Raw genomic sequence first — 13,127 nt, 5'->3', positions numbered from 1 at the left:
CGGCTGGGTGATGGTTGGGTCTATGGGGCTGGATGTGGGCTCAGGTGCTCGTGGCTCCAGGGCTGATGCTTGGTCCATTGCACCACCTGGCCATACCTATAATTATTACTATTTTTTTAATTTTAATTTTTTTCTCTCCCCTTTATTTTATCACTCAAGCAAGTCTATATTCATGGGGGAGGGGGGTATTTCATTTACTCTTAAACAAGAATATTTTATTAATGTAAAAAAAATTTGTACAAAATGAGAATAAAAAATAAAAGAAAATAAAGAAAATAAGAAAATAAATAAAATAAATAAATAAAAAGAATATAATCAGTCAGTGGTTCTCACTGGTTAACCCTACCATTATTTCTATTATATGGGTATCATTATTATTATTGGGTACTAGTTATTGCATGCATATCTAATATACATTAGATATTAACTTGATACTTAATATGAGTCAGAAACAGCTTATTATATGGAGCAGAAAGATATGGCATCAGTGTTTCAAGATTAAATTTCTACCCTGCTACACTCTGTGACCTTGAGCAAACTATTTAACCTCCTGGTGGCTTAATTTATACATCTGCAAAATAGCACATTACCACCTACCTTATTTACAGAGAGGTTGAAGATTCACTTAAAGTACTAATTAGCAAGATTCTATCATTTTGGTAAAATTCTAACACAGCTGGAAATCTATGCAGCTGTGATTTATAGGACTTCTTACTGCTGAAATAAGTACTAATGCAGAAAAAAAGGGAGAACTATCCAAGTATAAAATTGGCAAAAATAATTTTCCCTTTGACTGGATATAGAACCATGTTAACTTTGTCTAGACCATTTGCCTCATTGGGTTTGAATATGGTGCTAGGAGGTCAAGGTCATAGATATGTCCCACATAAATCTGGTAATTCCACAAGTATAAATTGTTATGTAGACATGGCCTGCATCCCTAAACACAGCCTTAGCACTGGGAAACAAGAAGAACTGACCTATAGAATATAAACATGACAGCACTACCCAATACCACTTCTAAAAGAATAACTTAAAATTTACTTTCTCTTGTTGGTTCAAAAGCTTCATCAATGCATTTTTAGGAGACAATATTGCTTTATTCTTTTAAAGAAAAAATTTATTCTGAACTTAACACTAAAAAGTTTCTCCAAACATCTGTCATAAACAGCTTGTATTTATAAAGTATATAATAAATTTAATGTTACCTTCAAAATTGTTCTGCTTGTTTTTCTCCCTCCCTTAATATCTGTCCTCTTCTGAGAACATTTTGAATTACTTTGATTTTCCTTCTCTTTCTTCTCCTCTTTTTCCTCTCCTCTTCCTTTTTCTTCTTGTTCTTCCCATATTATGACTAGTTCTCTCCTCCCATTATTTTATTCCTACTTTAGGTTTTGAAAGTTTTCTATGACCATCCTGAAGGATGGAAATAGGATCCTCCAGAAGCCAATATGAGAAAACTTCTCTTTAAATATCAGTAAACATTTTGAAGGAAAGTATTCATATAGTAAAGTAGTAGCACTAAAATTATGATAAAATATAATTTTTGAATTATTAATTCAACATTTCAATCAGAGAATTTAGAAGCTAGATTTCTCATTCAAGTTAATGGTCTCTGTGTAAAAGAAAAGTAACTCCTACATTTATAAATTACATATTCATCAATATTTCAGTGGTTCTGTAATCTTATCAAAAATACTGATCCCAAGTCTTTTGTTTATTCATCCTTCAAGAATTTTTTCCCTTTTTATAAATTCTCTGCAATCTACCTAAGAAGTTAAAGGCCTTTCTCTTTTAATATGCTCTGATTACCAGTACAGACCAGTCATTCCTCATTCCAAGGGTGTGCTGGAACCAGCTAAAAGCAGCTCAGAAGAGCTAAATTTTCAGTATGAGCATTTACACCTCAGAAATCAGCAAACACTATATATCAGGGCTTGGTTTTCTATTTTTATGATATAATAAAGTGATGTAGAAATCATTAATAATACACATCAAAGTGTGTTATCTGTACCTTTTCTTGAGTGTCAACTGTTACACATTTACTAGCATACACCTGCTCACTCTCACTATATGTCTAGCTCATTTTCTTTTCTGTCTGCTATTTGCTAAGTGATATGCATTATGTACTTTCTCAATATCAAATAGTCTACTTACACTCATCATGTATCTCTCTATTGCCCTTTGGGTCACCTCAAAATCTGATTGTTCAAAGATTTGGCATCTTTCATCATTTATGAACATGTAGCATCACCATAAAAATAGTAGTGTTTTAAGATAAAATTTTGTGTAAGAAAACAGGTGGGATCATTGAAACCATAGCACCATTTCTCAAATGCAGTAAATCTCTCTCTCTCTCTCTCTCTCCTTCATATTTTGATCTGAGACTAGGTGTTCACTGTCCTTCTGTAAAGTCTCTACAGGCTATATTTCTTATAGAAACAAATGTACTGCCCAATTACAGGCAATTGTCTTGACAATCGGTATTCTTTATCCATTTAGTTCTATATCTATTTACAGGTTATATATGTATAAAGGAAAATGTATTACAATAAGTCATAATCATTTTTAAATGTACAGTGTGGTTGAGTTCATTTATTTTTCCTATCTTTGTTTAAATATGTTAAATATGAAAAAGTCAGTCAAAAGGAAAATGTACACAATTACAAAAAATATAAATAAAATCAATGTTGACAATCAACAAAAGTCTGGTTAAATATAATTATCAATACTAATACCACATAAGCAAAGTTAAAAGATACATTTTTTCCTTTTAACATTTGTTAAATGAATTCTTTTCAGAAAATGTACTTTTATCATGGGTAGTTGTGTGGGTGTTTCTTCGAAAAGTGTCTATTGTATCCAAACAAAATCTATTAAACATGTTCTTTTTCTGATATGTTTTGTTTTTACATTGTCTGAACGTCTTCTTTTTCCTCTTTTATAATAAAGTTTTTTTTAGGAAAGAAAAATTTTAAAAGAAAGAAAAAGATTCAACAAAACCAATCAATAAATCTAAAAAATGTTGACATCATATGCAGTGTTTCACAACCATGTACTCCCTACATCCTTCTCCAAAGGAGTAGGGGAGATTGCATTATCTCTTCTTTGACAATAGCCTCACTTTGTAATTTGCCAACCTTCATTTTTAACATATTTGGGATCTGTCCTTTCCCCTTATGATGTTATAGTCACAGTGAAGGTAACTAGTCCCAGGTTTGGCTAAGAATCTGGGTTACATGAATGAGGTTTTCTTAAAAAGTTAAGCTAAACAAGCTTTTAAAGGTGGTTAGGTAGCATCCTACAATAGAAAGCATTGTACCTAGAGTCTAAAGACCTGAGTTCCAAACCAGCAGCAGGTATTTACTACTTCTGTGACACTGGGCAAGTCGCTTCACATCTGTCTATTTCTGTTTTCCCAACAGTAAAAAGGGAGTAATAATAGTAACCACTGCACAGGGTTGTTGAGGCAATCAAATGAGAGTATTTGTAAAGTGCTTAGCACAGTGCCCAGCAAAGAGTAAGTAAATGTTTGTTTATTTCTTTCCTTCCTTCTTGCTTTTTTTCCTTTCTTTCTTCCCCCTTCCTCTTTTTTTTCCTTCTTTCCTTTTTTTCCCTTCTTCTTTCCTTCCTTCCTTCTTTCCCATACTGGGGGATAATATAGGTATGATAAAAAGAGAGATGAATCTAGTTTCAGAAGAGATGTGAAATCAAATCCCAACTTCAATAACCTAACAGGTATGGGACTCTAGGCAAGTCACTTATCTTCTTTGAACCATGGTCTTTTCATTTGTTAAATAAAGCTAATAATACTAATAATGCAGAACTTACATAATAAGATTATTATGAGAATCAAATGAGGTAATCTGTAAAGCACTTTGCAAGCTTTTTGTACAGTGTATCTTTCATCAATTATTTAGTGTCTGTATTCAACTTCCTCTTTTTTTCTATCTTGTTGAAAGATCTCAACTACCTTTGGCTGCTGAGTAGTAAAATTCATAAATATTAGCATCAGAATTATGTCTTAATGAAAAGAAACAGGAATTTCCTTAATATGGTAAATAGTATCTTTTGAAAATCAAGAGCATCATCTACAATGAACAAACACTAGATTCTTTTCTAATGAGACCAGGGAGAATTTGCTCTTCTCAGCTAGATTACAAAGTGGTTAGAACACTAAACCTGGAGTCAGAAAAACCTGAGTTCAGATTTAGCCTCAGATACTGCCTAGATGTTTGACTCTAGGCAAAAAAAACTGAAGCAGACAGCAGCATTCCTACCACTCAGGATTGTTATGAAAATTAAATGAGATAATCTTTGCAAAGCACATTGCCTGACAATTTTAGTGAACACTTAATAAATGGTTCTTTCCTTCTTCCTTTCTTTTTTCTTTCTTTCCTTCTCTCTAAAAGGTATTGAAGGAATTAGTCAATTTAGTTCATTTTAACAAGTACAATAAAAAGAAATTAAACTAATCCTCTGATCAATGGGGAAAATTGACTTCAGTTTTAAGAAAAAAAAGGAGAATGAGCATTTATGTTCTCCTAGTATGTGTTCACTTGACCTTTCCACACTTAAGTCTAGACCCCGGTCAAGGTCTGAAACTTGGAAGAGGATGAAAGGGGACATACAATTGCAAATATTAAAAAATAAAATGGTCTTTAAATCTTTATTCCAACTATTTGTCATTTTAGACAAATACATTTTCTTATTAAAATTACAGCTTGATAAGATTAAATTGATAAGATTGACAAACTAGTCATTTTTATCTCCTAGTTCTACCCCTGGGGGCAGCAAAGTGGCACAGTGAATGGAAATCCAAGCCCAAATTCAAGAAGACTCACCTTTCTCAGTTCAAATCTGGTCTCAGATATTTACTAGCTATGTGACATTTCCTAGCTAATTGACAACTGGGGCTTCACTTAACCCTATCTGCCTCAGTTTCCCAGTTGTTAAATGAGTTGGAGAAAGAAATGGTAAACAACTTTAGTATATTTGTCAGAAGAATCCCAAATCGAGTTGTGAAGAATCAGACACAGCTGGAATGACTGAACAACAACAGCTCTATTCCTAACATAAAGAAAAAGATGGTTCAGCATAGGTCTCTCAGATGCTTCAAATTCCATCTACCCGGATCCAAATTATTGCAGAGATAGGAATGATATTCCAGAGCTCTTGAATGTTCCCCAATGTGAGAAAGTTGTCCACTCTTCCCAGGCATAGATGTTCAATACAGCAGATAAGAGAACTTTAAAAACATTTAAGTCCACTTATAGAATCTGTAGTCAAGTTCCTCATTTTTCCAGCATGCCAATACCTTGCATTCACTCCAGTCCTATCAACAATATCAAGTTATACCCAAATTCCTCTTTTTCCCCACATAATGTTAAAATCCTTTCTTTCTTTAACCAGAGAAAATTGTCTTTCTTGGACACACTCTCAGTTTTTCTGTGGAACCATACCAAGTGACACCTGGATCCTGGGAGATATAAAAATTCCTTTAAATGGGTAAGCAAGAAGGTAATTCCAAGAATAATATAAGGATGTCCTCATGGTTCCATGGCTCAAAGGGAAAGTAACAAGACAAATACTCATGATTCACATTGCCACAACCACTCCTTCTATCTCAACAAGAGGAAAAGAATCTCAAGTATCAAAGCACAAACTAAAAGAGTATGCCTTCCTCGTTACTTTCTACACCCTAGTAATTGTGGTAATCCCCACATTGGTCCAAACAAAAGCCTGTCTTTCATCCCAAATCTGGATTATAAAAAAGTCTATGAGTATCATTTAATTCCATCCATTTGGAATATAAGTCTTATTGGTCTCCCCAGTCAAAATGATGATGATGTTTGTCCTTTATTTTGGAAGAAGACCATGACATCAGGGAGGTGATGCCATGACAAGCAAGTCATGGATTGTATTTGAGGGAGGGGGTTCTGAACTAAATCACCAGTCTCACTTTCTCCTCCAGAATCTTCTGGATTCAGTGGCCAGATAAGAATTAAGACAACTGGATCTGGATGTGAAGCAATCAGGGTAAAGTGGCATGTTCAGGGTTACATAGCTAGCCAGTGTCAACTATCTGAGGTTGGATTTGAACTCAGGTCCTCCTAATGCCAGGGCTGATGCTCTATTCACTGTGCCACCTAGCTGCCCCAGTCATGGTAGAAGCAGGAGCAATATTTCTATCTCAAGAATCTCCCCCAACCCAACAAATAAATATCAGAAAGAATTTACACCAAACATCCCTTCTATTGTTGCCACAAGAGATGGAAAGCAGTTTTATCTTCCTTGTAAGCTTTGAGCAACTGACTTCCCCCTGTCCAAAGTACCTTAATAACATATTGTTCATTGTAAAGGCCATACAGGATCTTTCTCCCCAATACAGAAAACCTGCTTCACAGCATTTCATTCCATGTGACTTTTTTTTCAGCTTTGATCCTGCTTCTTAATCCATGTTGACACCTACAAGGAACTACAGAAAAATAAACAGTTGAATTCCTACAAGTTTAGTCCTTGTCCCACTCTATGCCAAATTAAAGGAAGAAATGTCCACACTACTATTGAGAAATAGGCATTGCTTTTGAAGTGGCCTGTTACCAGGCTTCAGTGATAATGAGAATGGGTGTCTTCCATTCTAATTGTTACTACCTTATGTAGTGCAGGAAGGAGATATTCCAAATTCAAATGAATCCTTGCCTCCTTTGGGTCATTCTTCGTCACTAACCAGTATGTCAATTGATTTTGCCTCTTCTTGAACTCTCCCAAAGGTATCACTATAATTTCACTTGTCAGATTATCATTTAAATATGTATTTAGCACATTTATCAACATAGTTCTACCATATGTTATTTTCCCTAGAGCTTACCAGTGATCTAGAATCCAGGCATCTGTGTTCTGTATTTAGTTTTGTCCTTGGGAAATGTAGATTCTTGGCATCTGGCAGTTAATAATATATAATAATAACTCACATAAACAGACTCTTCCTCAGGCACTTAAAGCACACTGTACACATGATTCCATTTGTCAATGCAGCATCCTGTTAAGGAGCTAGGATAAACTTCAACTCATAAATGACAAAACCAAGTCTTACAGAACTAAACGTTCTCTCCCTTAAGATAATGACATATCTATAATGGAGTTTCCTCATCCAAGACTAGATGGTGTAATGGGTAGAATGCTGGTGCTGAAGTCAGGAGGACCTGAACTCAAATCTAGTCTCAGATTTCCTAGCTGTGTGACCTTGGGTAAATCACTAATCCTGATTATCTCACATCCAGATCCATCTCCAGTCATTCTGATTCATTTCTGGCCACTGGACCGTGACTTAGCAACTATCCCCCTCATTCAAATCCAGTTCATATGCATAAAATAGTATCATCTCTCTGATGTCATGGACTTCTTCAGGGGAAAAAAGGACAAACAAAATCAAAGTCCATGAGGATATTCTATAGCTTCTCTTTATTTAAAAAATAAGTTACAATGCTTTTGTGTGACTGTAAAGGCCAGGAGAGATGAGGGCATCAAATGGGTGACTTGAAACACTATAAAATACAGGTGCCACATTCAGCAGAGATTTTGACTTTTTTTTTAAAGAGTATAGTAAAGATGGAAATTGGGGCATGGGTAAGGCTAGAAGTACAAAATGTTTGTTGGAACCAAAATTTCTAATCTAGGTTATTATAATTCCTGACTTGGGCACTTATTAATTTCATTTGATGTTGGCGATAGTAACTTGGTTTAAATCTCTAAAGTTTAAGTTTCAGATCTCAGACTCCAAAGAAAATAAGCAAAGGAGATACAATATATTCAGACCATAGTCTGATGTGAGTAACTAGCTTGGCCGAACTAATCAGTGAGAGATACTTTGGAATATTTTATGTAACCTCTTAACATTACCATTCTAGAACACAAGGCCATCTGTGCACAGTTCCTGAGTTTTGATGGGGAAGATTACCTAGCACAACCCCAAGTAGGAAGAGGGTGAGAGATTCACTTTTCCATGACATTTCCTTCTGACTAATCTGTTGCTTTCCAATCAGAAAGAATGAATTTTTCTCTCCAAAGCATTTCTCTTTTTCTCTCATGAAAAGTTGATTCCCACAATAATGATTTAAACAATGGTAGAAGACTGTCTTTCACACAGAAACCATTCAAGTCTACTTACTCCTTTGAGCCAGGGTCTTAGTCTTGCTTGTCATTGTCGCCTGCTGAAATCTGGATTCTAAGAAAAGGAGATTCAATAAAGTGACTTGAAAACATAAAATGAAATTCCATGAATGAAAACTCTCTAGCTTTATAGATGCAAACAAGGAGATCTCTCACGAACCAGTAGCAGAGATCAAAGAGTGCCCATGGTCTTTGGTACAAAAATATTGCAGTAATTAAAATATTAAAATAGATGGTGAGGATCTATAAGAACTGTACAAATTCCATAGTCAAGTTCATGCTATTCATTTAACTATTTAATATAAGAGCAAGTTTAGAAATGTCTACATTTAGAACTGAAAGCCATGGAGTTTAGCTATATTAATTATATTAATATTAATTGGAGGTAATCTAATTCATTAAAGGGAGCATTTCCCCTAGAGCTTTTTTAAAAGTAACAATGTCTAAATTGTTCAACTTAATTTTTTAAATACGTTTATTGAAGACTTTTGGGTTTTGTATTGCAAAAATTCCCAGTTATCATCTCCCCAACTCCAAACTGAAAGTGTCCCTTTTAATGACAAAAGTTGTCAAAGTAATCAACTTTGTGCCTACAGCCTGACATTGTAGGCAGCATTTTGATGGAGCTGTTTTAATTCCCTTTCCTACTCTGCTTTATTAACTCTTCTTCAAGTCCCATCTTGGAGATTCAATTATTCAAATAGCTCATATTTTGATTTATATTGTTGATGTCATTGAGTATTCTTCTAATTCCACTAATTTTGTTTATCATTAGTCCAAATAAGTCTTCTCATGGTTCAATTCAATTCTCCTATTTAACAATTCTTGCTATACAATAATATTCCACTCCATTTGCTCACTGTAGTTGACTATTGCCCAGCTAATGGATATGCACTTTATTTCTGACTTTTTACTACTAAAAATGCTACTATGAAGGTTTAGATAAATATCAGATCTTTTATTCTTAGCTTTTACTCCTGTTTGATTTAAAAGCTGTTCACAATAGAGTCAACTAGATGGTATAGTAGATGGAGTGGTAGACCTTAAATCAGAAAGATATCAGTTTGAATCCTGGCTCAGACATGTACCAGCTTTGTGTCCCTAGGCAACTCACTTAACCTCTCCAGTTCTCAGTTTTCTCATCTATAAAGGAGGTATGATAATATAGCACCTAACTCAAGGGCTATTGTGAGGATCAAATAAAATTTATATATCTGTATATATTTATGTATGTATATATATATATATATACACATATATATGAAGTGCTTTTCTAACCTTAAAGTACCATATCAATGATATATATTATTATTATTTATTATATTTAGCATGTGTGTCCCTTAAAAGTTTTTTTAAATGTCATTTCACTTTTTCTTTCCCATCAATCCTTTAAACAATGGGGTAAAAAAGCAATAGGAGGGACTGAAAAAAAATTGAAAGCCAACTATCTTCAGGAAAAGATACAAGGTCAAACTCCAAGGGGTTTCTATCTCCAGGAGTGTTTGCCATTATAGAACTAAAGCAAATTGCCAGTGCTTTTATGCAATAATTTTCTTTATCCTTCTTTGTTTTGGTTGTAGGGCCTTTCCTAGTGATTTTACAAGATACCTGCTGTGTTCCTGCTGATTCTTTCCCCTTGCCTGGGAAAGTAAAATGTGAAAAGTCTGCTTCCCTTCAGCATGTCCTTACCTAAGGGACACATCCTGAGTGATTAATTGCAGGTCTCTTTCTACTATGCACTTCCCATGCCTTAAGTAGTCTGGTATTAATTACAACAGTTATCCTTTCAAAGGAGAAAAGCTGACAAGTACCTTTGGGGTTTCCTTAGATCTTAAAGCTATTTGTCTAGATCTGAATCTGAGCCTATGGAAATTAGCTTTCCAAAAATTATTATAGCTTAGTTGTTATTGGTTTTTTTCAAATCATGAAAATTGACAAAAAAAATCCTGGTGATGTTTAGAAGAGCCTTAGAAATCAAGTATTTCAATAACTTGAAAGAATAGACATTTTTATTTTTTTAAAAGTAAGAATAATATTTAATACACCCCTATATTATAATATATTAAGGTCTTTGATATCAGCAGCAATCTCATCTTTTTCTTTTATCCCCAGTGCCCAATACAGTGCCTTACACACATAATAAATGCTCATTGAATTGAATCAAAGTGAATTGAATTCAATTAAACTTGATTACAGACAAAGAATCACAGGAAGGTTATCAAATAATAGTTATTCTATTCATTTTCAAATTGCCTTTTTATTCATGATATTTCTAATATAATCCTTCATCTTTTCTGTTGACTTTTTTAGTCTCTGCTTTGATTTTGAATGCACAATGACCAAGATGAATGACTTAAAGAAGTCACATCAAGAAAGTAAGGAAGATAGCATTTAGAGAATATATGCGTATAATCCAGAAAAGTAGGCACTTTACACTTTACAGACCCCTCTACCCACCATGTCGCCCCCTTATCTTTCTTCATTTCTATTTTCCTTATTTCTCTCCTCAATGAACTGGGGCTAAATATATTCTGACAGAGTTGAATGAATCTTCATTCTGCTATTCTGTTTGTCTCCATGGTGCATGACCTTCATTTTGCCCTATGATATGACCTGGAAGACTAATATCTCCTCCCAAATCCTCTACTTTCAAAAAAGCTATGCAGATTTTTCTCAAACAGGAAGAAGGTACATGATGGTGACTAGTCACAATTAACAAGAAATGGGGGGGCAAGGGACATGGTACAGAAGGAATAATACTACAGAATACTTCAGAAACCAAAGAATAACTAGTTCAAATATGAGTATTTTTGTGACTTTTAACAGACTTTTGTTTGCATTCTCAGTTTAGTCATCCAGAATCTGATTTGTTTTTATGAATACATTGAACCCTCCCTAATTGAAAAAATATTAATGTAACTAGAGATTGGGTGAATCTTTGATTCACACATAAGCCCAGAAATTCTAAAAGTCTTTGGACTACTTCCATACTGTGAACAGACAAAAAGTGTAAATAGACCTGAATTTATGCCTTTTTTCCAATTAATTTAAACACTGAAGGAAAATACAAAAACATAAATATTATGCAACTAACTTAGATGTCACTTCACTTTGTTGAGTCTAACAATAATAGCTTACATTTATATAACACTTTGAAGTTAACAAAGCACTGAACAAATATCTCACTTATTCCCAAAACAATCCTAGAAGTTAGGTATTATTATTAACTCTATTTTACAGATGAGAAAACTGAGGCAGTCATAAGTAAAGTGACTTGCCCCATGTCACACAAGTATTTGAAGTTGAATTTGAAGCAAGATCCCCTCAGCTCAATATAGATAACTATCTAGAGTGTCACCTAGTTTCTATTAAACAGAGAGAAATGACCACATGACATCTAAAGTTCCCTTCAAGCTCAAAGAGACTATATTTCTCAATAAACAGCTCCTCAAGAATCCTGGTAAAGTTGAATACTAGCCAGTTCACTCTGTTTCAGAGATATTTATCTACCTTTAGGGCTCTAGATCATATTACACCAGCACTATGCCAGTTAAACTGTTTTTGCTTGCCAAGGAAACATTTGAACCTGTGGGCCAGGGTTAGGGTTAGGATTCTGGCTCAATGCACCCAGCTGGAGTTGCTCCAGGAAAATATCCTGGCATCATCATGGTATAGCTCACATCTAGGTTTTCCTAAATGGGAGTAATGGTGTCCCCAGCTCCTGTATAAGGGCTCCAAAAATCAAATGGAAGCAAAGCACAAGAGAGATTTCATTTAACTCCTCAAAAATAAGATACAAATGACTCAGAGGATCCCATAAATAGATATAGAAAACACATAAACTATTCAAGTAGCCTATCAGTTCACTCTCAGAAGGAAAATGAATTTGGGGACATTATGAAGCCATTCCAAAAGTGAAATCAATCTCTCTCTCTCTCTCTCTCTCTCTCTCTCTCTCTCTCTCTCTCTCTCTCTCTCTCCCACATCCAAATATGCCATAGAAATTACATGGTGGAGCAACTGCATCAGAAGCATCTTCTTTGTTCTCTACAGAATCCAAACCCCAAAGTTTTGAATTTAGTAACTCTCAAACTGGGGGCCATGTGACTACAAAATCTTTTTTTTTCTTCTATGTACTTCTACAGGAAATCTCTCTTTGTCCAAACTGCTACCAGATTCACAATCCAGGGAAGCTCACTCTTCAATCCATAAATGTCCTCAGAAAAGAAAACCAAAAAGCAAAAGTGCCCAGAACATGGATCTCCTTATTCAGGGGAGGCTGACAAATGTCATTCACCATGTACTTCGCTGCAGCTTGACATTATCTACTTCTAGAGGAGGAGAAAACCACCAGTGGGTAAACAGTTACTCTAGCCAACTTCTCTCCTCCCCTCGTGCCCTCTACCCCACTACCCCCTCCCTATCAAAGAATTTGGGTCAACTTTCTTGAAAGGTGGAAAGGAACCATGAGAGAGACAAAGAGAACAATGATTTTATTTTATTATAAGTGGGGGAGGCAGGATGGAGGAGATGGGGCAGCTGATCATCTGCCAAACATGGAAAAGCAGCCCTAGTCTCAGAAACTCAATCATTAGGGTGCTAGAGGGCATGTTCACCTTCCATGGGGAAGGTGTGCCTTAAAAGTCACCTAACAAAAATCCACATTCAGAAATCTTTTCAAATTTTAATGAAGGACTCTTTCAAATTGATCAGGGATTCTCCAGATCCCTACCACTTAAACAATCAAATGCTTGGACCTCTTTAAAGTCTTGACTACAGAAATTATAGAAGAGCAGCATGGCATTCATTCCTAGCCTATATGACAAATATGGCATTTTAGGGAAATGATTGCTAATGATGGAATATGAAAAAACAACTTTTAGCATAAGCTAATTTATGATGTTGGTCTTAGAATAAACATAAATGACCTTTAAAAGGCAATGAAAGAGCATTCC

The 13,127-nt window shown here is 34.8% G+C and overlaps 1 long non-coding RNA gene across 6 annotated transcripts in view; it reads right to left on the bottom strand.

Annotated features, from left to right (window-relative positions):
* Positions 1–13,127, bottom strand: part of LOC141507616 (uncharacterized) — a 196,972-nt gene that overhangs the window by 131,594 nt on the left and 52,251 nt on the right. For all 6 annotated transcript variants that reach the window (XR_012474200.1, XR_012474201.1, XR_012474205.1 and 3 more), the window contains exons 2-3: positions 8,171–8,227; positions 6,336–6,478 (exon numbers count right to left, since the gene is read on the bottom strand). This is a non-coding gene — a long non-coding RNA (uncharacterized LOC141507616). The remainder of the gene's footprint in view (positions 1–6,335; positions 6,479–8,170; positions 8,228–13,127) is intronic.

The sequence above is a fragment of the Macrotis lagotis genome, chromosome 1, assembly GCF_037893015.1.
Source record: "Macrotis lagotis isolate mMagLag1 chromosome 1, bilby.v1.9.chrom.fasta, whole genome shotgun sequence".
Lineage (NCBI taxonomy): Eukaryota > Metazoa > Chordata > Mammalia > Peramelemorphia > Peramelidae > Macrotis > Macrotis lagotis.
Note: the sequence above shows the minus strand (reverse complement) of the source record. Positions and strands in the feature narration are given on the sequence as shown.